Source organism: Prionailurus viverrinus, chromosome E3 (assembly GCF_022837055.1).
Source record: "Prionailurus viverrinus isolate Anna chromosome E3, UM_Priviv_1.0, whole genome shotgun sequence".
NCBI classification, from domain to species: Eukaryota; Metazoa; Chordata; class Mammalia; order Carnivora; family Felidae; genus Prionailurus; species Prionailurus viverrinus.
This window is the reverse complement of record NC_062576.1, coordinates 26,861,144-26,885,232: the sequence shown is the minus strand read 5'-3', so window position 1 is coordinate 26,885,232 and position 24,089 is coordinate 26,861,144. Positions and strand designations below refer to the sequence as shown.

Below are 24,089 nucleotides of genomic sequence, written 5' to 3'. Positions count from 1 at the left end.
TCATGACCTGAGCCGAAACCAAGAGTCGGACGCTTAACCAACTGAGCCACCCAGGTACCCCTACTTTCTTCTCCTGTCTTACTTAGTCCCATGACTGTATTCCTTTAACAAATACTGAGTGCCTGCTATATGCTATGCTCTGTCGTGGGCACTGGGGATTCAACAATCAGACAACAGTGCAGGCACAAGTCTCTGCCCTCAGAAAGCTCCCATTCTAGTGGAGGGAGACAGACAATACACACACGCACCTGTAATGTGTCGGGGTGAGTGCTTTGGGAAAAAAAACATGCAGGAAAGGGTAAGGAGAAAACCTGGGCTGGGGACAAGGTGCAGAGGGAACTGGAGTGTTGAGGAAGATCACTACAGGAGTCCGTGTGAAAGGGATGAGGAAGTGGGTTACGTGCATTTCCGAGGGAATGTTGGTTCAGGCAGATGGAACAGTGCTAGTGCCCTGGGGCAGCAGGTGGAGTGCTAGTGTTCTGGAACTAGAAAGGCCAGAGTGGTGGAGCTGAGTGAGCCAGGTGGGGGATCTGTGGTGGATGAGGTCAGAGCACAGGGTAATGGGACGGAACACGGAGGGCCTCACAGGCCACCATAGGGATTTGGGCTTTTACCCTGGGTCAGGCAGGAGCCACTAGAGGGATTTGGGCGGGGGATCCGAGGTGCCTCTGCAGGATGGCTCTGACTGCAGGCTTGAGGATACACTGCGGAGGCACAAGGACAGGAGCAGGGAGGCTGTGAAGAGGCCCGTGCAGTCATCAAGAGATGATGGGCTGGACCAGCAGGTGGCAGCGTGGAATCAGTGAGAGGTAGTTGGATTCTGGACATAGAGATCGGAGCACCAGGACCTCACTGATCTGCTGGCAGATGTGAGGAGTAAAAATAGGAAAGCCAGCCATAGTTGCTGTAAAGTTTCTGGGGTTGCCGAACAACCATTTGCAAAAACGGAGCTGTCATGTTCCGAGACGGTGGGAGAGACGGGGTGGAAGAAGGGCCCTCAGGGATCAAGCATAGCCTTGCTGGGTTTGGTTTGGGATGCAGCCTACTTTTATGTGGGAAGATGGATCCTGGTTCTGCCGGTCACATCGCGAAAGGTCATGCTTCTTCCTGGGGATGGGAGGAATTTGTGCCCAGTGTGCAACATATCACAGCATGTGAAGTTGGAAGCACAATGGCTTCCATGTAATTAAATTTTATTTACTAAGTACTAACAGCCCCTGCTATGTGGCAGGCACTGTATACGTGATATAACTCAGTGTAAGCTACCTTATTTGTCCTCAGAACAACCCTGTGTGTAGGCCCCGTTACTGTCTTCATTTTCCAGATAAGGGAAACCAAGGCACAGAGATTCAGTAACTTGCCCAAGATTATGAAGCTAGTAAAGATATGGTGGAGCTGGAATGTAACCCCAAGTACCCTGGTTCAGAATCCCTGCACTTGATATTTACTTTAAGTACATAATTAACTAAGCGAATTAATTTCCGGCCCATGTTGGCTGTTACTGTCATTATTGTCATTGATTCTACTCCTGAAGCAGGAAGGTTGGAGACAACTGTGGTATATAAAATAAATTCAGACTCGTTACGTGACCTGTTGTCCTGGGGTCTGTGCTGGGCCGCTGCCTCAGCATCTGCGGCCCTTGCTTCTCTCCTGTGTGATTCCGAAGTTAGCTGAAGCATTACTTCCTAATGGAAGCCTTGCCTTGCACCCAGTAAACCCCCCAATTAGTTATAAATTCTGAGAGCATCTTGTACCCCCCTTGGTTGTAATAATCACGACTGTATTTACATTACTGAATGGTTTTTTGAATTGTGGTAAAAAAAAAAACCATAACATTAAATTTACCACCTTAATCTTTTTTTTGTTTATTTATTTAAAAAAAAAATTTTTTTTTTTCAACGTTTTATTTTATTTTTGGGACAGAGAGAGACAGAGCATGAACGGGGGAGGGGCAGAGAGAGAAGGAGACACAGAATCGGAAACAGGCTCCAGGCTCCGAGCCATCAGCCCAGAGCCCGACGCGGGGCTCGAACTCCCGGACCGCGAGATCGTGACCTGGCTGAAGTCGGACGCTTAACTGACTGCGCCACCCAGGCGCCCCTTTAAGTTTATTTTTTAAGTTTATTTATATATTTTTGAGAGACAGAACACAAGAGAGGAAGGGGCAGAGAGAGAGGGGGAGACATAGAATCCGAAACAGACTCCAGGCTCTGAGCTATTAGCACAGAACCCGATGTGGGGATCGAACCCTTGGACTGTGAGATCATGACCTGAGCCTCAGTTGGACGCTTAACCAACTGAGCCACCCAGGTGCCCCCATTTATTTATTTTGAAAGAGACAGTGAGAGCGTGTGCATGTGCATTAGTTGAGGAAGAGCAGAAAGAGGAGACAGAATCCCAAGCAGGCTCCAAGCTGGTGCAGAGCCCAACATGGGGCTTGAACTCACATACTGTGAGATCTGAGCGGAAATCGAGAGTCAGACGCCCAAACCAACCGAGCCACCCAGATGCCCCCCATCGTAGTGATTTTTAAGTGTACAGTTCAGTAGTATTAAGTATATCCACATTGTGCAACAGATCTCTAAACTTTTTCATCTTGCAAAATTGAAACTCTATACCAATAAAACATTAATTCCTGCTCTCCCTCCGTCTACCCTTTCTGCTTTCTGTTTCTATGATTTTGCCTACTTTAGATATTTCATATGAGTGGAATGATACACTGTTTGCCCTTTTGTGACTGGCTTATTTCAGTTAGCGTAGGGTCCTCGAGGTTCATGCTTGTTGTAGCGTGTCAAATTTCCTTCTTTCTTAAGGTTGCATAGCACTCCACTGGGCCCTTACTGTATCCATTCATTTGTTGATGGACATTTGGGTTGCTTCTACCTCTTGGCTATAGTGAATAATGGTGCAATGAACATGGGTGTGCAATATCTCTTTGAGATAGAGATAGATGCTTTGAGTTCCTTTGAATGTATACCCAGAAGTGGATTTGCTGGATCCGATAGTAGTTCTGTTTTGAATTATTTAAGGAGCTTCCACACTGTTTTCCATAATAGTTACACCATTTTACATCCCCAGTAACAGTGCACAAAGGTTTCAGTTCCTCTAAATTCTGATGAACACTTGCTATTTTCTGTGGTTTTCATTGTAGCAATCTTAATGGATATGAGGTGTTATCTCGTTATGGTTTTGATTTGCATTTCTCATATGATTGATGTTGAGCAGCCTTTCATGTACTTGTTGGCCATCTATCTGTATGTCTTCTTTGGAGAAGGACATTCAAGTCCTTTGCCCATTTTATTTATTTTTTGTTTATTTATATTTAAATTATTTTAATGTTTATTTATATTTGAGAGGGAGAGAGAGAGAGAGACAGTGAGCGAGCAGGGGGAAGGGCAGAGAGACAGAGATGGAATCTGAAGGAGGCCCATGGCTCTGAGCTGTCAGCACAGAGCCCGACATGGGGCTCGATCTCATGGGGCTCAAACTCTCAAGCTGTGAGATTGTGACCTGAGCCGAAGTCAGATGCTTCACTGACTGAGCCACCCAGGCACCCCAAATTTTGGTATTCTTAGTATGTGAAAAATAAATCTAGTTATTTTTGTTGTTTGTTATTGTTGAGTTGTAGAAATTCTTTATATATTGTGGATATTAACTCTTCATCAGATATATAGTTTGCAAATATTTCCCCCATTCCTTAAGTTGCCTTTTCTACTCATTGCACATTTAAAAAAATTTTTTTAATGTTTCTTTATTTTTGAGAGAGAGAGTGAGACAGAGCATGAGCAGGGGAGGGCCAGAGAGAGGGAGACACAGAATCGGAAGCAGGCTCCAGGCCCTGAGTTGTGAGCACAGAGCCCCACGCGGGGCTCGAACCATGAACCGTGAGAACATGACCTGAGCCAGTCGGACACCCAACTGACTGAGCCACCCAGGCACCCCATCATTGCACATTTTTTTTTTTTTAACATTTATTTATTTTTGAGACAGAGACAGAGCATGAATGGGGGAGGGGCAGAGAGAGAGGGAGACGCAGAATCGGAAGTAGGCTCCAGGCTCTGAGCCATCACGGACCGCGAGATCGTGACCTGAGCCGAAGTTGGATGCTCAACCGACTGAGCCACCCAGGCACCCTGCGCATTTTTAAAATAGACCTCTCTCGGGGCGCCTGGGTGGCGCAGTCGGTTAAGCGTCCGACTTCAGCCAGGTCATGATCTCGCGGTCCGTGAGTTCGAGCCCCGCGTCAGGCTCTGGGCTGATGGCTCGGAGCCTGGAGCCTGTTTCCGATTCTGTGTCTCCCTCTCTCTCTGCCCCTCCCCCGTTCATGCTCTGTCTCTCTCTGTCCCAAAAATAAATAAAAAAAACGTTGGAAAAAAAAAAAATTTAAAAAAAAATAGACCTCTCTCACCTGACCTGACTGCCAGCTCTGAGTTTGGCTTACCACTCTGTTCCCCCAGCGTCTAGCTGTTGGAGGATGTCATGGGGAGATGTGACCACTATTTGGCCCTGGAGCTGGCCCTGGGCAATCACAGGCTCCTCACCCCCTCCCCTGTCCTTGATATGACATTCTGCCCACCTTTCCCACAGTAGGAACTGGTTTCGAGAATGAAAACTTGAAAGAGTAAGGTGCTGTTGAAAATATCTGGACTTGATACATGACTGAACCCCATGAAGTCCTCTGTATAACCTTTTAAGGTTCTGGAAGAGGGGTGCAGAGATCTATTTGTGTTGCAGCTGCCCAAGACAAGTCTTGTATGTAAGTTCCTTTGATTATTAAACCTGTCACCTATCAGTCTGGAGTGATCTGCCTTTTTCTTGGGTCTTGCTTTGCCCTCTGCATACAGGGCCAGTTTCAGATTACATCTGACGCTCAGATTCATGCCTGGTTCATGACAGGTCTTACTCAAATGTTTCCTGAAGGAAATAAGGAAGGGCTGAATAAATTGTAGGATGGAGAACTGGAGAGGTATTTGGGGAACATCCTGTGGGTTCCTGCCCAAGGCAAGCACTATCCAATAGAAGGATAATAGGAGACCTATAATTTTAAAGTGTCTAATAGCTGCATTTCAGAAAGGGAGAAACAGGAGAAAATAATTTTAATGATATATTTTATTTAACAGTCTGTTAAATGTTATCATTTTAACATGCAATCAATTTAAAACTTCTTAATGAGTTTAAAAAATGTGTATGTAAGGGCACCTGGTTGGTTCTGTCGGTTAAGCCTCTGACTTGTTCTCAGGTCATGATCTCACAGTTTGTGAGTTGGATCCCCACCCGGGGCTCTGTGCTGACAGCTCAGAGCCTGGAGCCTGCCTCCGATTCTGTATCTCCCTCTCTGTGTCTCTCTTCTGCTCCTGCTCTGTCTCTCTCAAAAATAAATAAACATTTAAAAAATGTGTGTGTGGGTTTTTTGGTGTGTGCGTGCGTGTGTGTGTGTGTGTGTGTTAATCCTTTGTCTTAGAAACATCTCAGTTCATTGGAGCTACAATTTAAAATGCTGCATAACGACGACATGTGGCTAGTGGCCAACGTTTTGGAGATCACAACCCTAGCCTGTGCGCCCTCTGGCTCTTCTGGGTCCCGGCGCCCCGCAGCCGGTGGGCACTTGTAAGGTTTGCCAGATGGAAAGAAACAATGAATGCAGACCCTCCCGGGACAGTGAATAGAGGTCTCTGACGCCAACAGGTGTACTAATCCAGCACTTGCAGGAACTTGGCTGGATTCCAAGAAAGCGATCATCCCTCCGGGCAGGAAGTCCGGCTCCGGTGCCAAGACGCGCGCAGCCTCGCAACCCGCTGCCCGGGACCAGGGTCGCCTGTGTGCCACGCGGCCGAGCAGACGCGGCAGCGGCCGGAGCGCCAGGCGCAGGAGACGCAAAAGCCTAAGGGAGGTGAGGCGGATACTCCAGTCTCGGGGCCAGCTCGGGGACTGTCTTCCCAGGTAGCCTCTGAGACTCAGCGGCTTTGGCGGAGCCCCCTCCCTGGTTGCCAGACGGGATCGATGGGAAGAATCGGGCGCCCTGTCGGGGGCGTGTCCCCAACGAGGGGCAGCTGCGGGATGGCCAGGGATGAGCTTTGGCGAGGGAGAGAGGAGCGAGCAGGGACAGGGTACGAGACACAGGGAAAGAAGCACCCCGGGTGGGCAAACATCGCGGAAGGGAAAGATCCAGGCGGTGGCTCCAGCTCCGGGCGGCAGCCCGCTGAGCCTTGGAGTTAGGAAAGCCTCTGAAGAGCCAGCATAATCCGCCGGCCTGGCCACCTTGACTCGCCCACTGCACAGCTGCAGAAGGGATAGAATAATCGCACCCAGTTGCTGGCACTCTCTCCAGGGGTACTCGACCCCCTGAGTCTGTCTCTGCGTGCCTCTGTGCTGTTGTGATTCAGAGCTCCGACTTTGCAATTGCTCTGTTTAAGCGCTCTGCGCCATTGGGCAAGTTACTGCGCCATTGGGCCCCTGTGTCCACCTCCGTGAAAAGGGACCCCAAATAAGACATCTCTCCTAGGGTTTCTGTGAGCCTCGTGTATGCTGGGGACCCAAGAAGTACTTCCTAAATGTTAGACGTTTGACACTCTGTTGAGATAGGGCCTCCTCGTTCCATTTTGCCCCACGAAGAGATTTGGGCTCAGGTTCGGTAACTTGCCCGCAGCAATTAGATGGAAACAGCAGGATTTGAATCCAAGAAGTCGAGCTCTGGAGACTGGGCATTAATGTCTAATCCAGGTCCCACTATTTCCTAGAAGGTTGAAGGGAGATGGGGAAAAACTGCTTCTGAGGCCCCTTCTCCCCATCTGTGAAATGGGTACAATAATGTAATAGTAAATAGTCTATGGGTTATCACAAGGATTAACCGACCTAACACATAAAAGCGCGTCCCTACTAGAGTGTGCATGCCGCTAGCGTAGGATCCTTTTGCTGTTCTGTTTGCAGATACATCCCCAGTGCTTGGACCCTGTAGATGCTCAGTAAACACTTGTTGAATGGATAAGAATGTTAATTTTTATTCTTACAATCCCTGCTAGTCCCATGCTACTGATGAGACTGAGGTTCAGGGAGTTTGGCTAACTTGCCGGATGTTACACAGGTGGCTGGTAGAGGAATCGACATTTGAACCAGGTCTGTTGGTCATAAAGTCTGCATGTTCTTGACATCCTCCTAGTAAGGAGAATGTGGCAGGTTATCGCCCTTCTGGGTCTCAGTTTCCTTATCTGTAAAATGGGGACAATGATGGTAACTACCCCATATGGTGTTCTTCTGGTTTACATAAACATAAAGTACTCTGAACTGTGCCTGGCACTTAGCCGACACTTTGGCTACAGTGAATGCTATGCGTTTCTACTACAGAGTGGAGAGGATGGTACAGAAAGAATGTTTATTTAGGGGAGGCAGGAGGTGGGAGGGGAGGGGAGGAGGTGCCTGAGGAGATTTCTTGCTTTCTGTCCACAGAGCCAGGCCACTGTTTGCTATCTGGAACATTCCTAAGAAGCCCCCTATTTTCAGTGCAGAGGGAGGTGTGTCCCCATTGTATCCTAGTCTCCCCATCTAGTGTACAAGGAGGCTGTCACCAGGAGCCTTTTGTTATCGCAAAGAGGGTCTGAGTTCCTCTGCTTTGGTGCATTACCCAATGCAGCTGATGAGGCTTTGGGAAGAGGATTTCAGGTGGCAAGGGCAGTTACATAGTAGTTTTTCCTGCTAGACCTGGGTTCAAATATTGTCTTTGAGTAATTTCCAGCTCTGGGACTTCAACAAGTTGCTTTCTGAGCTTCAGTTCCCTGATCTGCAGAATGGGCACAACATGTAAAATATGGTATAGTTTCTTTTTTTTAAACACGTTTTTTTTTTTGTTTTTTGTTTTTTGTTTTTTTCAACATTTTTAATTTATTTTTGGGACAGAGAGAGACAGAGCATGAACGGGGGAGGGGCAGAGAGAGAGGGAGACACAGAATCGGAAACAGGCTCCAGGCTCTGAGCCATCAGCCCAGAGCCCGACGCGGGGCTCGAACTCCCGGACTGCGAGATCGTGACCTGGCTGAAGTCGGACGCTTAACCGACTGCGCCACCCAGGCGCCCCGGTATAGTTTCTAAAAGTGGGGAAATGGGGGGAAGAAAAACTTTCCTAGAGGAAAATGCTGAGGTGCTAATGTCCTTGCCTTATCAAAGGGAATGGGGAGATACTATCCCAAGATTGTGGAACATTCTGTCATTCATAGCAGTGGCTCTTGACTGGGGGTGCTTTTGCCTCCCAGAAGATACTTGTCCATTCCTGGAGATATTTCCAGTTGTCCACAGGTTGTGGGGTTGGTGATGGGGAGTGTCCTACTGGCATCTAATGGATGGAAGCTGGGGATGTGGCTCAACATCGTCTAATACTTAAGACAGCCCCCACGACCGAGAACATCTGACTCCAGATGCCAGAAGTGCTGAGGTCGAGAAACCCTGACTTACACCTACAAGAAAGTTACTAATTTGTCCTTTTGCTTTCAATTCCAGTTTGGCTCAGCTCCATACTAACTGGCAAGCAGGATCCTGCAATCCAGGTGTCTCATGAGTCACCCCAGAGATGACAGTTCTGAGGGCTAAGAAACCCATTGGAGGAGAGTATATTGTCCCCGTTTTGCAGATGAGGGTGGGGAAAGTTGAGGTTCAAAAGGATAGAGTCGTGGAGCCTCAGAGGGGTAGAGCGCTGGAGCCAGGGTTTGATTCAAGTTAGCTGGCCATGAAACGAGGCCTGTCCTTTATCTCTGGAAGGGACATGCCATCGTAATTACGGAGTTAACTTGTATTGTCTGCCTGTTGCTTCAGGGGCTACACCTGCAAAACAAAGTGGCCAGCGCCTGAGGGTATCTAGTGGAGCATGATGTGTGGGAGAATGCTTTGTTGAATAAAAAGATAGTCTCTTTCCATTGCACCTCCCTCTCTGGGATTAAAAAAAAAAAAATCAACCTTGTTACTTCCTTATTGTGTCCAAGAGATAAAATAACCTCTAGAAAGGACTTTGGTCTTTTTAGTGCACTGATGCCAAGAGTATTGTTGAGAGGGCAGGGTTGGGGTTCAGGAAGAAAGAAATACACAGTTTGGGCTCCGAGTTGGGGCTTCTTCTGCCATAGGCTGGTAGATAGCTGCTGTCTGGAAGCTGGGTGGCCAGGCCCAGCAGTGTGACTAACAGAGCAAGCAGGGCTGTGTCTAAGGCAGAAGACGAAGGGCCTTATGGGTTAGTGTTTAAAAAAAAAGAAGAGAGAGCGAGAGAGAGGACCCGCTGTCTCCGCAGGGTGGAGAGGAAACGTCAGGACGGAGGGCAGGTAAGAAAGTGTGTTTTAAAGGTGGTGCGGGGGTCACATAAATGGTAGGGAACCCTGGAGAATGTATCATGGGAGGAGGTAGAAACGGGCTGTCCTGTTGCTTCTTGCCAGATGCCAGGCACAGAATAAGTGCACGATAAGTACTTGTTAGAGGAAAGAGAGACTATGGGGAAGTCAGGGAGCACATCAGCTCAGGAAGCTCTAAAGCTGTCTGCCTGAATCAAAATCTGGCTTCTCCCGGTCTACCGGTCTACCGTGCCACTGTGGGTGAGTTATTGTACCTTTCAAGGCTCAGTTTGCTTGTCTATAGAATGGGTAGTATGCTAAGAGCTCCCACCTCCCCCGGTGGATATCAGGGCTAATAAGAAAATATGGTGGGGCGCCTGGGTGGCTCAGTCGGTTAGGTTTCGGCTCAGGTCAAGATCTCATGGTTTTGAGGTTCAAGCCCCACGTCAGGCTCTGTGCTGACAGCTCAGAGCCTGGAGCCAGCTTTGGATTCTGTGTCTCCCTCTATCTCTATGTCCCTCTCCCACTTGTGCTCTCTCTCTCTCTCTCTCAAAAGTAAATAAGCAAACATTTTTTAAAAATTAAACAAAAAAGAAAATATGGTGCACTGGAAGCCACTCCATAAATATTATCTCCAACTCCCTCTCTTCCTCTTTGCCCTTCTCTTCTTCCTCTGATAACGATGATAAATGTGATCCAAGTTCAGTCAGAGAGGCACAGCTTAGAATCCCATCTGCCTCTGTTCAGCTGTGTGACCTTGGGCAAGTTACTTAACTCTCTCTGGGCCTCAGTGTAATCATCGTAAACTGGGGATAATAATACCTCTCCATAAAGTTGTTGGAGGATACAGTTGCTGATGCAGTGAGGGGCGTAGCATAGTGCCTGGCGCTGAAGTAGGTGCTCAGTAAATGGTGTTGTCGTCATGCTTGCCGATATTGTTGTCTGACAAGGCTCCTTCTATACTGGAGAGGCAAAAAGGAGCTCCGTGGATCTGGATGACAAGGAAATGGGGTTTATAATCATGCTTTTCCAGGAAGGGTCCTTTTCCCAGGAGGAAGGGTCAGGTTGAAGGTGCAGACTTTTTTCTACAAGTTCTATGAATCACTCCGTGGTTTGTATTTGCCAAGAGTTCCCAGAATGGAGTGTCAGGAGATTGGATTATATTGCTGCTTAAGGTTATTTCTAGCCACCTCAGGTTCAATGTCCCCAGAGATAAACCCAGGCTGATGCAATGCTAGTCATTAATAGGGTCATTTCTAGAAAGAACACTCCTTATTCATAGGAAAAGGAGTAAGGGCTGGGTACGATTTCTGTATTTTTACAAATGCCAGACAAACAAGTTCCATATTCTATGGCATTTGATTCAGGGTGGGTATCCGTTAAATAGAAGAGCAGAAAGCCCTATTTCTGAAAATAGGAGAAACAAGAAAAATTGGAGGTCCAGAGTTGCGGTTCCTAATCTTTCATCTGTTAGCACCCCCCTCCCCCCCGCCAATAAATGAAAAATCATGGCTCTCCAAATGAGAAGTGGACGTTTTTCCTGTGGCAGACACTTGACTTATAAATTGTACAATCAGAGGGAAGCCCTTAACATGAGGAGGTAGATGGAAATCCCAGGAAGATGGTTTAAGTTGCCCCCAGAACTGTCATTCCTGGGGTGGTTCATGAAATGCCTGCATTGCAGGGTCCTGCCTGCCAATCTCTGTGGAGCCAAGTCAAATTGGAACAAAAGATACAAATCAGTAATCCTGAGCCTGTCTTTATTGAAAATGTTGATATTTTGTTCAGCATGTATTTACTGTTTTTAAAAATATTACACTAAGATATTATTTATCTAGGTTACTGGGATTTTGGGTACTCTCCCTTAAATCTGTGTCCAGGCAAACTCTTCACTTCTCCCTGCTCTTGGCCATGCTACAAACAGCACTGAATCTAGAAACTTCCCAAGCTTAACATCATGCCTACCCAGCATGGGCAAAAATATGGCTGATCTCAAGATGTGAATGTTAAGCAAATGAGTTGAAAAAGGGAAAATTTGCTTCCTGGAAAGGAAAGGGCATTTATGATGCTGTATTCCACTCCTTCCTGGCTGTGTTCCCTGGCCAGGTTACTGAACCTCTCTGTGCCTCAGTATCTCCCTAAGTAAAATGAAGATAATAACAGCACCCATCGATAAGACTGTGGTAGGAATCTACTGAGTTAACACCTGTCAAGTTCTCATAACAGTGTCTGGCACGTACATATTCATTGTCTTGTTATTGGTTTCTGCTTCTGTTTTTCTTTATGCAGATCTGGAACCATGATACTTATGTTCTATTATATAATGTTTGTTTAAATAGGCATTATAAGGATTATTATAAGGATCTGAATTAGTCTGGTTAAGAACTAAGCTTCTAGGGGTGCTTGGGTGGCTCGTCAGTTAAGCATCTGACTCTTGATTTCAGCTCAGGTCATGATCTCAACAGTTCATGAGTTCGAGCTCCGCATGGGGCTCTGCGCTGACAGCGTGGAGCCTGTTTGTGATTGTCTCTCTCCCTCTCTCTCTCTCCCTCTCTCTGTCTGTCTGTCCCCTGGTGTCTCTCTCTCTCGCTGTCAAAATAAATATATAGGGGCACCCGGGTGTCTCAGTCAGTTAAGCGTCTGACTTCAGCTCAGGTCATCATCTTGTGGTCAGTGGGTTCGAGCCCTGTGCTGACAGCTCAGAGCCTGGAGCCTGCTTCAGATTCTGTTGTCTCCCTCCCCCTCTGCCTCTCCCTGCCTCACGCGCGTGCTCTCTCTCTTTCTCTCTCAAAAATAAATGAACATTGGGGCGCCTGGGTGGCTCGGTTGGTTAAGCATCTGACTTTGGCTCAGGTCATGATCTCATAGATCGTGAGTTCAAGCCCCGCATCGGGCTCTGTGTTGACAGCTCAGAGCCTGGAGCCTGCTTCAGAGTCTGTGTCTCCTTTGCTCTCTGCCCCTCCCCCACTTGTGCTCTGTCTCTCAAAAATAAATAAATGTAAAATAAATAAATAAATAAAAATTTTAAATTAAAAAAAATAAATGAACATTAAATGAACATATATGTAAACTTAAAAAAAATAAAAAATAAAAAGAACTAAACTTCTAGTCCCAGAGACGGAACCCGAAGGGGGTTTATTTTCCTCTCAAAGAGAGAGGCTTGCCACAGACCTAGAATCACAGGGTATGGATAAAGCCTAACCTGGCTTTACTGTCTCCTGCCTTTCTGAGCTTCAGTGGTCTAGAAAGCGTTAGAGGGTACTAGCCACAGGGGACATTAAGGTCTATCATGTTCCACTGCTCCTGCTAGGATTCTGAGCAACACATATGGTGGCAAAGGGGATGAGGAGGGGCTTCCATAGCCTATAGGTCTCCAGGAAGTGAGATCTTCGTTGGGTCACAGAGGAGGCTACTCCTTCTAGCAGGTGTCAGTGGGTGCGTGAGCTGTTATATGTGTCTCGCATTGTCTCTGGCTCTCCGAGAGAGGGGCCCTTGTTCTTCTGGGAGTAGTTCAGCCATGCAAGAAATCACTGAGTTGCCAAGGCACAAACAACCCAGCACCCTTCCCCTCCCGCCTCCCTCTGCCTGCTCTTGACAGCCTCCATTAACTGGCCACTCTGCCATTGATTCTTGAACCTTGCTACACAGAAGAATCTCCTGGGAAATCTGATAAAACGGCCAATTACCAGGTCCCACCCCAGATCCACTGAATGAAAACTTCTGGGAGTGGGACCCAAGCTAAAGTAGTTTTCCCAGGACTGGAGGTCTCCCAGGATATGGAACTTCCAGTGCTAAAACCAAGAAAGTTCTGGGCGGGGCGCCTGGGTGGCTCAGTCGGTTGAGCATCCGACTTCCACTCAGGTCATGATCTCACAGTTGGTGAGTTTGAGCCCCGTGTAGGGCTCTGTGCTGACAGCTCAGAGCCTAGAGCCTGGAGCCTGTTTCAGATTCTGTGTCCCCCTGTCTCTGCCTCCCGTGCTCGTGTTCTGTCTCTGTCTCTCGAAAATGAATAAACATTAAAAAATAAAATTTCTTAAAAAAAAGAAAGCTCTGGGCAAACTGGGACTAGTTGGCCACCTAATGATCCACAGGCATCCATCTCCAGCAAGCTCCCAAGTGAGTCTCATGGGCTCCCCCAGTTTGATCCTCTTTGATGTGCTGTGATCAGCAAAACTTTAAATATTGGAATTTCCTTTAGGCTTTATTCTTCTCTAGACTTGCCCTGCAAATATGGCAGCCCCATAGCCACTTACAGCTATTTACATTAAAATTAATTAAAAGCAAACAAAATTAAAAATTCAGTTCCTCACTTGCACTAGCCACATTTTAAGTACTCAGTATATACATGTGGCTAGTGGCTGCTGTATTGGACAGCATAGTATAGAATGATTCCATCATCATCAGAGAAAGTTCTGTTGGACAGTATTGCCCTAGACGATCTCCTCTAGAATGGAGTTTCTCAGGGCACCTGGGTGGCTCAGTCAATTAACTGTCTGACTTCAGCTCAGGTCATGATCTCAAGATTTGTGAGTTTGAGCCCCGAGTCGGGCTGCTGACAGCTCAGAGCCAGGACCCTCCTTTGAATTCTGTGTGTGTGTGTCTCTCTCTCTGCCCCTCCCCCGCTGTCTCTGTCTCTGTCTCTCAAAAATGAATAAACGTTAAAAAAAAATTTAGAATGGGGCTTCTCAACTTCACCACTATTAACATTTTGGGTCAGATAATTCTCTGTTTTTGGAGACTGATGTTCAGCAGTTCTCTGGTCTCTACCTACTAGATGCCATTATCAGACCCCAACTTGTGACAACAAAAAAGGCTTCCAGATGCTGTGAAATGTGTTATCTGGGGGCAAAATTACACTGATGGAGAATCACTGCCCTAGACGTATGGCTTCCACCAATCACTTTCTTTTTCTTTTCTTTTTTGTAAGTTTATTTATTTTTGAGAGAGCAAGAGCACAAGTGGGGGAGGGGTAGAGAGAGGCAGAGCAGAGCCTGACACGGGCCTGAAACCCGAAATCAAGCGTCAGATGCTTGGGATGCCTGGATGGCTCAGTCGGTTAAGCAACCAACTCTTGATTTCGGCTCAGGTCATGATCTCACACTTTGTGAGATCAAACCCTGAATTGGGCTCTGTGCTGTGAGCATGAACCCTGTTTGGGATTCTCTTCCTCTTTCTCTGCCCCTCCCCTACTTGTATGCGCGCTCTGTCTCTCTCTCTCTCTCAAAATGAATTAATAAATATTAAAAAAAAAAGATGCTTAACTGACTGAACCATCTATGTGTCCTTCCACCCATGTCTTTCTAAAAGAAGAAAATCCAACCATACACCCTGTACTTCAAACAGAGCACTGGCACCTGAATGCATGCGCCATCTTGCCCTTGCCCTTGCATGGGTCTGCTTTTCATCTAAAGCCTATGGGCTTCATCTACTTCGGTAACAGTCTTACATACGTGAAAGTCTTGTTACAGAATGTCACGTACATGGAGAGGGGTTCTGGATATAGTTAGAGTGAGACTCTTGGAAAGAATTTGCAGGGTTCTGGGAAAGTCTAGAGACTGCTCATCAAGAATGGACTATAGGGGGCACCTAGGTGGCTCAGTTGGTTAAATGTCCAACTTCAGCTCAGGTCATGATCTCATGTTCCTGGGTTCTAGCCCGCATTGGGGTCTTTGCAGTCAGCATACAGTCTGCTTTAGATTCTCTGTCTCTTTCTCTCTCTGTCCCTCCCCTGCTCCTGCTCTCTGTCTCTCTCTCTCTTTCAAAAACAAATAAACATTAAAAAATTTTGGGGGGGGGGGCTTCTGGGTGGCTCAGTCGGTTGAATGTCCAACTTCGGCTCAGATCATGATCTTGCAGTTCTTGGGTTTGAGCCCCGTGTCGGGCTCTGTGCTGACAGCTCAGAGCCTGGAGCCTACTTTGGATTCTGTGTCTCCCTCTCTCTCTGCCCCTCAGCTGCTCATGTTCTGTCTCTCTGTCTGTCTGTCTCTGAAAAATAAATAAACATTAAAAAAATTTTTTAATGGATTGTGGTAAAAAAGGAAGTATTTTAGCCAGTGTAATGAAATTTGAGGGGTTTCAAAACATCCATGTAAATAAAAGATTTATCCCATCCTTGCTTTTTCTTGAATTTTCCTCTGAAGACTAATTGGTGACATTTGCCAGCTCTATCATCCCAAGTTTCCCAAAGTATTTAAAAAAAATATGTTAGCATCATCTTAATTTGGCATTTTAAAAAGCATTTACTATCTCAATGGTAAGTGTAGCACGTTAGACCATTCTCTGGATGGATTTTTCTAGGTGATTTTCCTTCGTGAGATTAAAGTTCATGTTCATTTTCCAGCCTCTAACTCTTTCTTATATATTCAGCAAGCTAGAAACCTTATATTCTTTTTCCATTCATAAAATATAATTACCTTTCTTTAGGAACTAAATAAATGTCTTAAAAATGAAGCAAATTTTTTGGAGAGGAAACATAAAGAACAGAAAGATGTACCCACTTAGTTCTATTTAAATTTTCCCCTCCTGTTCATAGCTTCGATATTGCTCTTTTGCAAGCACAGACCTTATTTTGTGAAGGATCCAAATGTTTGGCTACGACTGCACCTGGGTCAAAGGCGGAAACAGTCTCTGAAAAGTCCTGTAGGGCATGAACTAACATGCCTAGTGACAGGAGGAGGCTTTTTGTTAAATGGGTGATTGAAGGTTTTACCCTCACACGCTTATAACACACTATTTAAGTTGCCTTTGTTTCCATGTTCTGAACGTTACACACCACAGATAAAAGATTCTAAGGCATTTGTTTGTAGTAGTGTGGATGATGACAGCCACAGTAATCATTAAACTAACATGGCAACAAAGAAGAGCTTGCAAACAAAAGAAATCTACCTCTTGTGGCCCTTGCTCTTTGTGCTGGAATTGTCTTTCCACGATCAGGTGCCTGAGGAAGGAATCAAAGCTTCTAGAACTGCACTCAGGAAAGCCTGGTTGGAATGAGATGCCTGGGAATAGACCGTTTCTTCTTTTAAAATTCTTTTTCTGGGGGCGCCTGGGTGGCGCAGTCGGTTAAGCATCTGACTTCAGCCAGGTCACGATCTCGCCGTCCATGAGTTCGAGCCCCGCGTCAGGCTCTGGGCTGATGGCTCAGAGCCTGGAGCCTGTTTCCGATTCTGTGTCTCCCTCTCTCTCTGCCCCTCCCCCGTTCATGCTCTGTCTCTCTCTGTCCCAAAAATAAATAAACGTTGAAAAAAAAATTTTTTTAATTCTTTTTCCTTCCCTTTCAGGAATTCGTAGAATTACAGACTGGTATTTTGGGTGTGTGAGTAGGGGGTAAGAGGGTAGGATGCAATTATATCATTATATATCTAATGTCTGTTATATCCCAGAATTTAGGCATTTGTGTCCCACCTTCATGATTTTTCCCCTTTTCTTACCACGCATACAAATATTTACCTATCCTTTTTACTTAACAGATTTATTTTAGAAGGAAACATGTCATTATTGTAAATGGAAAATTTCTATCACTTGCTTGTAACTATAGATGACTATATATTTATATATGTGCATACATACGTATGTATATACATATACAAAACCAAATCGTGTTATTGCTAGCTAGATTATGCTGAGTAAAAGCAGTCCATCTCAAAGGGCTGCATTCTGTGTGATTCTATTTATATGACATTTTGGGAAGGGCAAAGCTAGAGGGACAGAGAATAGGCCAGTGGTGGGCAGAGGGAGGTAGGAGGGGTTGATTACAGAGGGGTGGCACAAGGGAGTTTGGGGTGGCGGAACTGGTCTGTATCCTGATGGTGGTGGTGGTTATGCATGTGTTCAAACTGACCTATACACCAAAGATATTTTATTGTATGCTAACTGCAAAAGTAAAGTCTAATCATGAAGGTTGTGAGCTTAGAGCTTTGCTCTGTCTTTGTTGAAAAAGAGACTATGGTAAATTCAGACAGGTGTTAAAGACTTATTAGCATCAATGGAGACTTTACCTAGTTGTTAGTTAGAAATATTGAATGGGAATTAAGAAGGAAGGAATGGTCGCCAGGAGATTCCTTATTATTTTCCACAGGGGAGGTGATCCTTTCAAGAATCCCTGAACTGCTCCAAAACTCTAAATTTATAAATGGGATATATTTGTGCCAAAAATGGACCCAGGCATGAGAAATGCTAGTCTGTATGGACCCTCCCCTCCCCGGCCCCAGAGTAGTCTGGTTGATCCCAATATAGGTTTGTTTTACCAATATAGGTTTGTTTGTTTTACCTCCCACTGGTTGAGGGTGGTCATCACCATGATGGACTCCAGGTGACAGATGAGATGAATGAGAACTTTGTAGGACAATATTCATTTATTCAATATCTTTTTTTTTTTATATGAGAGAGAGGGCACACAAGCAAGGGAGAGGGGAGAAGGAGAGAGAATCTTAAGCAGGCACCATGCTCAGTGCAGAGCCTGACACGGGGTTTGATCCCATGACCCTGGGATCATGACCTGAGCTGAAATCAAGGGTCAGATGCTCAACCTACTGAGCCCCACTGGTGCACCCAGTCAACAAATACTAATTGAGTTCCAGGCATGGTGCTAGATGCTGGGGATATAGTGAGCAAAATAGTATAACCTCTGCCATCATAGAGTTTCAGTCCAGTGGAAGACAAATATTGAACAATATAAGACACAAAATTAATACATAATTGCAAACTGGTAAGTCCCATGGGCAGAAAGGTGGCATGCTGTGATAGAGGCTCATGGGGAACTATTTGCATGTGGAGGAATAAAGGAGACCTCTCTGCGAAAGCAGCATTTCAGCTGATACCTTAAGGATGAAGGGTTAGCCTGGCCAAGAGTAGAGGGACAAGCATTCTAGGCAGAAGGAACAGCATGTGCAAAGACCATAACCCAGAAAAACGGGCCAGTGTGTTTAGTCCAGTGCTTGGCAAACTATGCCCCTCAGTTCAGATATGGCCTGCCAACTAAGGATGGTTTTTATATTTTCAAATTGCTGAAAAAAATCAAAAGAATTATTCATGGCATATAAAAATTATATGACATTCAAATTTTGGTGTCCATAAATTGGAACACAGGCACACCTCTTCAATTATATATTGTCTAGGGCTGACTTTGTGACAGAGTTGAGCAGTTGCTACAGAGTTTTTATGATCCACAAAACTTAAAATATTTCCTATCTGGCTCTCTACAGAGGAAGTGTGTCAACCCTTGATTTAGACAATGAAAAACAGGGGAGAGGTGGGCAGGGGCCAGCTCATGGATACTTTTCACGCCATAGTAAGGAGTTTAGATGTTATTCTCCATTCAGTGAAAAGCTATTGAGCAGGGTTGGCATGGAGGTGGGGGAAATATTGAGAGTCTCTCTCTCTCTCTCTCTCTCTCTCTCTTTTAGTTTATTTATTCGTTTTTGAGAAAGAGAAAGAGAGATCGTTTGCACGGGTGGGGCAGAAAGAGAAAGAGAAAGAGAAAGAGAGAATCCCAAGCGGGCTCTGCACCCTCAGTGCAGAGTCCAGCTTGGAGCTCCATGAACCAGGAGCTCATGACCTGAGCCGAAACTGAGAGTCAGAAGCTTAACTAACTGATCCACGCAGGCTCCCCTCTCTTTCTGTGTTGTATTAACTTTGTCTTGTGGTCTAGTTTTTCTGGAGCCCCGGGAAAGCGCCTTCCTCTATATAAGTGAGGGAATCCCCCCACTGTTCTGGGCACCCCCAGGCTTTTCTTCTCCTTTGCTCCTGAGAGTGTCACGTTTGTCAGCTGTCAAGTGCAGGTGGGACTGCAAATGTGTTCAGGATTGTTGGCTTTTCAATTTCCTTGTATTGCTGTGATGAATGCTGTGTTCAACCCTTCAGTGATGATTTTATTGTGCTTATTTTGAGGCTTGAAGTCAGTGGCCCAGATCAAAACCTCAATATGCATTGATTGTAGCTGATTTTGATTTATTTTATTTTTTAATTTATTTAAAAAAAAATTTTTAACGTTTATTTATTTTTGAGACAGAGAGAGACAGAGCATGAACGGGGGAGGGGCAGAGAGAGAGGGAGACACAGAACCTGAAGCAGGCTCCAGGCTCTGAGCCATCAGCCCCGAGCCCGACGCGGGGCTTGAACTCACAGACTGCGAGATCGTGACCTGAGCTGAAGTCGGATGCTTAACCGACTGAGCCACCCAGGCACCCCGATTTTGAAAATCGGAAATTGGAAACTGGGGGAAAGAGTCTTCACGCAGTCAGCTTATTCCAGTAATTTCTCTCCTGTTTTCTCTTGGACACAGTGCTTTAGTGTTTTACTTTTTTTTAAAAATGGATTTTTGTTTTGAAATGACCGATTTGGAGAAATTCTTGCTTCCTTTTTTTTTTTTGGTCTTTATTATTCTTTTTCTTAAATTATGACAAAATACATACAATATTAAATTTATCATCTTAACCTTTATTTATTTATTTATTTATTTATTTATTTATTTATTAACATTTATTCATTTTTGACAGTGAGAGAGACAGAGAGCATGAACAGGGGAGGGGCAGAGAGAGAGGGAGACACAGAATCCAAAACAGGCTCCAGGCTCTGAGCTATCAGCACAGAGCCCGGCACAGGGCTCGAACCCACGGACTGTGAGATCATGACCTGAGCTGAAGTCAGACACTTAACCGACTGAGCCACCCAGGCGCCCCGTATCATCTTAACCATTTTTAAAGTATCCAGGTCAGTAGTGCTAAATGCATTCACATTGCTGTGCACCCCATCCAGAACTTTTCATCTTGCAAGACTGAAACTCCATACCCATAACACAGCAAATTATAATCCCCCCTTTCCTTCTTCTCCCAGCCCCTGGCAACCACTATTCTGCTGCCTATTTCTGTTTCTGTGAGTTTGACTATTCTAGATACTCTCATAACTGGAGTCACATACAATATTTGTCTTTTTGTGACTGGCCTGGTTTACTTAGCATGATGTCCTCAAGTCCCATCCATTTTTTAAAATATTATTTATTTATTTTGAGAGAGAGAGAGAGAGAACGAGCAGGGGAAAGGCAGAGAGAGAGAGAGAGAGAGATAGAGAGAGAGAGAGAGAGAGAGAGAGAGAGAGAGAGAGAGGGAGAATCCCAAGCAGGCTGCACACTGTCAGAGCAGAGCCCAACACGGGGCTGGAACCCATGAACCATGAGATCATGACCTGAGCCAAAACCAAGAGTCCGACGCTTAACCAACTGAGCCACCCAGGCGGCCCCATCCATGTTTGTTTTTTTAATGTTTTGTGGGTTTTTTTTTAACTTATTTTGAGGGAGAGAGGTGGGGGGCGGGGAGGGACAGGAGGGCAGAGAGAGAGAGAGAGAGAGAGAGAGAGAGAGAGAGAGACTCCCAAGAAGGGTCCATACTCAGCATGGAGCCTGATGCAGGGCTGGATTTTATGACCTGAGCCGAAATCAAGAATTGAATGCTGGGGTGCCTGGGGTACTCAGTCCGTTAAACACCCGACTTTGGCTCAGGTCATGGTCTCACAGTTTGTGAGTTCAAACCTCACATTGGGCTCTCTGCTGTCATCACACAGCCTGCTTTAGATCCTCTGTCCCCCTCTCTCTCTGCCCCTCCCCTGCTCATGTACTCTCTCTCTCAACAATAAATAAACATTAAAAACAAAAAGAGACACTTAACCGACTGAGCCACCCAGGCGCCCCAAGGTCCATCCATGTTATAGCATGTGTCAGAATTTCCTTGCTTTTTACAGCAGAATAATATTCCAATTCCAGTGCATGGATACATAAAATTTTGTTTATCCCTTCATCCATTGCTGGATACAGATTGCTTCCACCTTTTCACTTTTGTGAATAATGCTGCTGTGAATATGGGTGTATCTATCTATCTGTCTATTTTTGAGACCCTGCTTTCAATTCTTTTGGATATATGCCCAGCAGTAGAATTACTGGATCAGATGGTAATTTTGTTTTTAATTTTGTAAGGAACTGCCATACTGTCTTCTTTAAATTCTTTTTTTTTAAGTTTATTTATTTACTCAGAGAGAGAGGGGGGGGGGCAGAGGAGAGAAGGAGGGCATCCCAAGTAGGCTCCACACTGTCAGTGCTTAACCTGATATGGGGCTCAAACTCACGAACTGTGAGATCATGACCTCAATCTGATAGTAAGAGTCGAAATCAAGCCGAAATCAAGAGTCAGACGCTTAACTGACTGAGCCCCCCAGGTGCCCCTGCCATACTGTCTTCTATAATGGCTGCATCATTTTACATTCCCACCAGCAGTGCACAAGGGTTGCAGTTTCTTCACATTCTCATCACCACTTGCTATTTTCTGGGCTTTTGTTTGTTTGTTTGTTTTTTAATAGTGGCCATCCTAATGGAAAAGAGGTGACGTCGCCCTGTGGTTTTGATTTTCATTTCTCCTGTGACTACTGATGGTGAACATCTTTTCATGTGCTCATGGGCTATTTTGTAGATATTTTTTGGAGAGATGTCTGCTTAAGCCCTTTGCTTATTTGTAAAGTCTAGTTCTTTGTTTTGTTGTTGAATTGTGGTAGTTTTTTTATATATTCTGGCCATTAACCCTTTGTCAGAGATATGATTTGTAAATATTCTCTCCTGTTCCGTGGGTGCCTTTTCACTCTTTGGGTTGTGCCTTTGGATGCACAGAAGTTTTTTGTTTTGATGTAGGCCAGTTGATCTATTTTAATTTTTGTTGCCTGTGCTTTTGGTATCACATCCAAGAAATCCTTGCCAAGTCCCATGACATGAAGCTTTTCTCCTATGCTTTCTTCTAAGAGTCTTATAGTCTTAGGTCCTACTTTTGGGTCATTGATACATTCTGAGCTAATTTTTGTATGGTATAAGGTAAGGGTTCAACTTTATTCTTTTGTAGGTGGCTATCCAGTTTCTCAAACACCACTTGTTGATGGGGCATTTGGGTGGCACAGTTGGTTAAGCATCCAACTCTGGATCTCAGCTCAGGTCATGATCTTAGAGTCATGAGTTCAAGCCCCATATTGGGCTCTGCACTGGGCTTGAAGCCTACTTAAAATAACACCATTTTTTTGAAAAGAGTGTCCTTTCCTCATTGAGTGATTTTGGTACCCTGGTCAAAAATAATTTGACCTTATATGCATATGACCTTATATATTTCCTCTGCTTTCCATTCTGTTCCATTGGTCTGTATGTCTGACTTTATGCCAATTCTTGCCTCCTTTTATTGAACTTGTTTACTATTTTCCTTTCTGCAAAGAAGGCTTCTTTTCACCTGGATCGGAATCGAGTTGTTTTTATTTTCTATCTTTAATAGGGGGAGAAACTGTGCCTCTATTTCCCTTTCTGCTTCAGCAATCTTCCTTGATTGTTGCAAATATGTAAGTAATTTTTTTAAGTGTATTTATTTATTTTGGGAGAGACAGAGAGAACACGAGTGGGAGAGAAGCAGAGAGAGGAGAGAGCGAATCCCAAATAGGCTCTGTGCCATTAGTGCAGAGCCCGATGTGGGGCTTAATTTCACAAACTGTGAGATCATGACCTGAGCCAAAATCAAGAGTCAGGTGCTTAACTGACTGAGCCGTCCAGACGCCCCTCCAAATATGTAAACAGTTAAATAAGTAAATTAAAAAGTGACAAAGCCCATGTATGTAGGAAGTGGTCAAGTGTAGTAAAGGAACATGTATTCAAATCCCCGTCCCCACTTACTATCTGTGAAAACTCAGAAGTTACCAAGTCCTTCTGAGCCTCAATTTCCTCATCTTTAAATAGGAACAGGGAGAGTCCCCATGCTGAATTGAATGAAGATTAAAGGTTTTGCTAATGTTTATTTATTTTTGAGAGACAGAGTGAGGTGGGGGAGGGGCAGACAGAGAGGGAGACACAGAATCTGATGCAGGCTCTAGGCTCTGAGCTATCAGCACCTGACATGGGGCTTGAACCCATGAACTGTGAGATCATGAACTGAGCTGAAGTCAGACACTTAACTGACTGAGCCACCCAGGTGCCCCCACTTCTTTCTCTTGAATGACAAAGTCTCTCTTTGTTTTGCATCCTTTTTCCCCCCCTATAATCTTTTCTTCACATCAGTGATTTAAAGAAGTGGAAAAGCCTTTTTAGATATTCCCACATTAATATCAGTTTAACCCAGTCATTCTCAAATGCAGAGGTGGGGTGGTGGGAGTAGTGATTTGCCCCCAGAGGAGATTTGGCAATGCCTGAGACACTTCTGGTTGTCACAGCTGGGGGAGGTGCTACTGGCATCTAGTGGGTAGAGGTCAGGGATCCTGCTGAACACCTTAGGATGCACAGGACAGGTGCCCAACAACGAAGAATTTTCTAGCCTCCGGTAGGAATAGTGCAAAGATTGAAAAAACCTAGTTTAACTGAGGCTAATCCTACCGTTCTTGTTTTTCTATCTTCACATCTTGCACTTGACTTTTTGCAAGCTGCATATGGTCAGACTGGGTGTAATACAGGGAAAAGGAAGAAAGGTCAATTTGGGGAATATTCCCAGTGGTCCATCTCGGGTGACAGTGTGCAGGTGAAAAGGCTACCTACCCACAGTTGTTGGAAATTAGTGCAACTATTTGGGGACTGTCACCAGTGAAATTCAAAACACTCAAGCCAAATGGTTGGTGGCTCTTTAGAACTATTTAAGAATTTCCACAGGATTGGTGCACCTGGGTGGTTCAGCGTCTGACTTCAGCTCAGGTCATGATCTCGCGGTCTGTGGGTTCAAGCCCCGCATTGGGCTCTGTGCCAACAGCTCAGAGCCTGGAGTCTGCTTCAGATTCTGTGTTTCCCCTCTC

General features: G+C 45.3%; 1 protein-coding gene across 2 annotated transcripts in view; it reads left to right on the top strand.

Moving 5' to 3' along the window:
- Positions 1–24,089, top strand: part of TMC5 (transmembrane channel like 5) — a 79,766-nt gene continuing 55,677 nt past the window's right edge. Inside the window, exon 1 of one of the 2 annotated variants that reach the window (XM_047839545.1) lies at positions 1–54. The gene's annotated coding sequence lies outside the window, so the exon portion shown is untranslated. Of the gene's footprint in view, positions 55–5,775; positions 5,891–24,089 lie in introns of those variants that run through there. The other variant, XM_047839544.1, reaches the window with a different exon arrangement.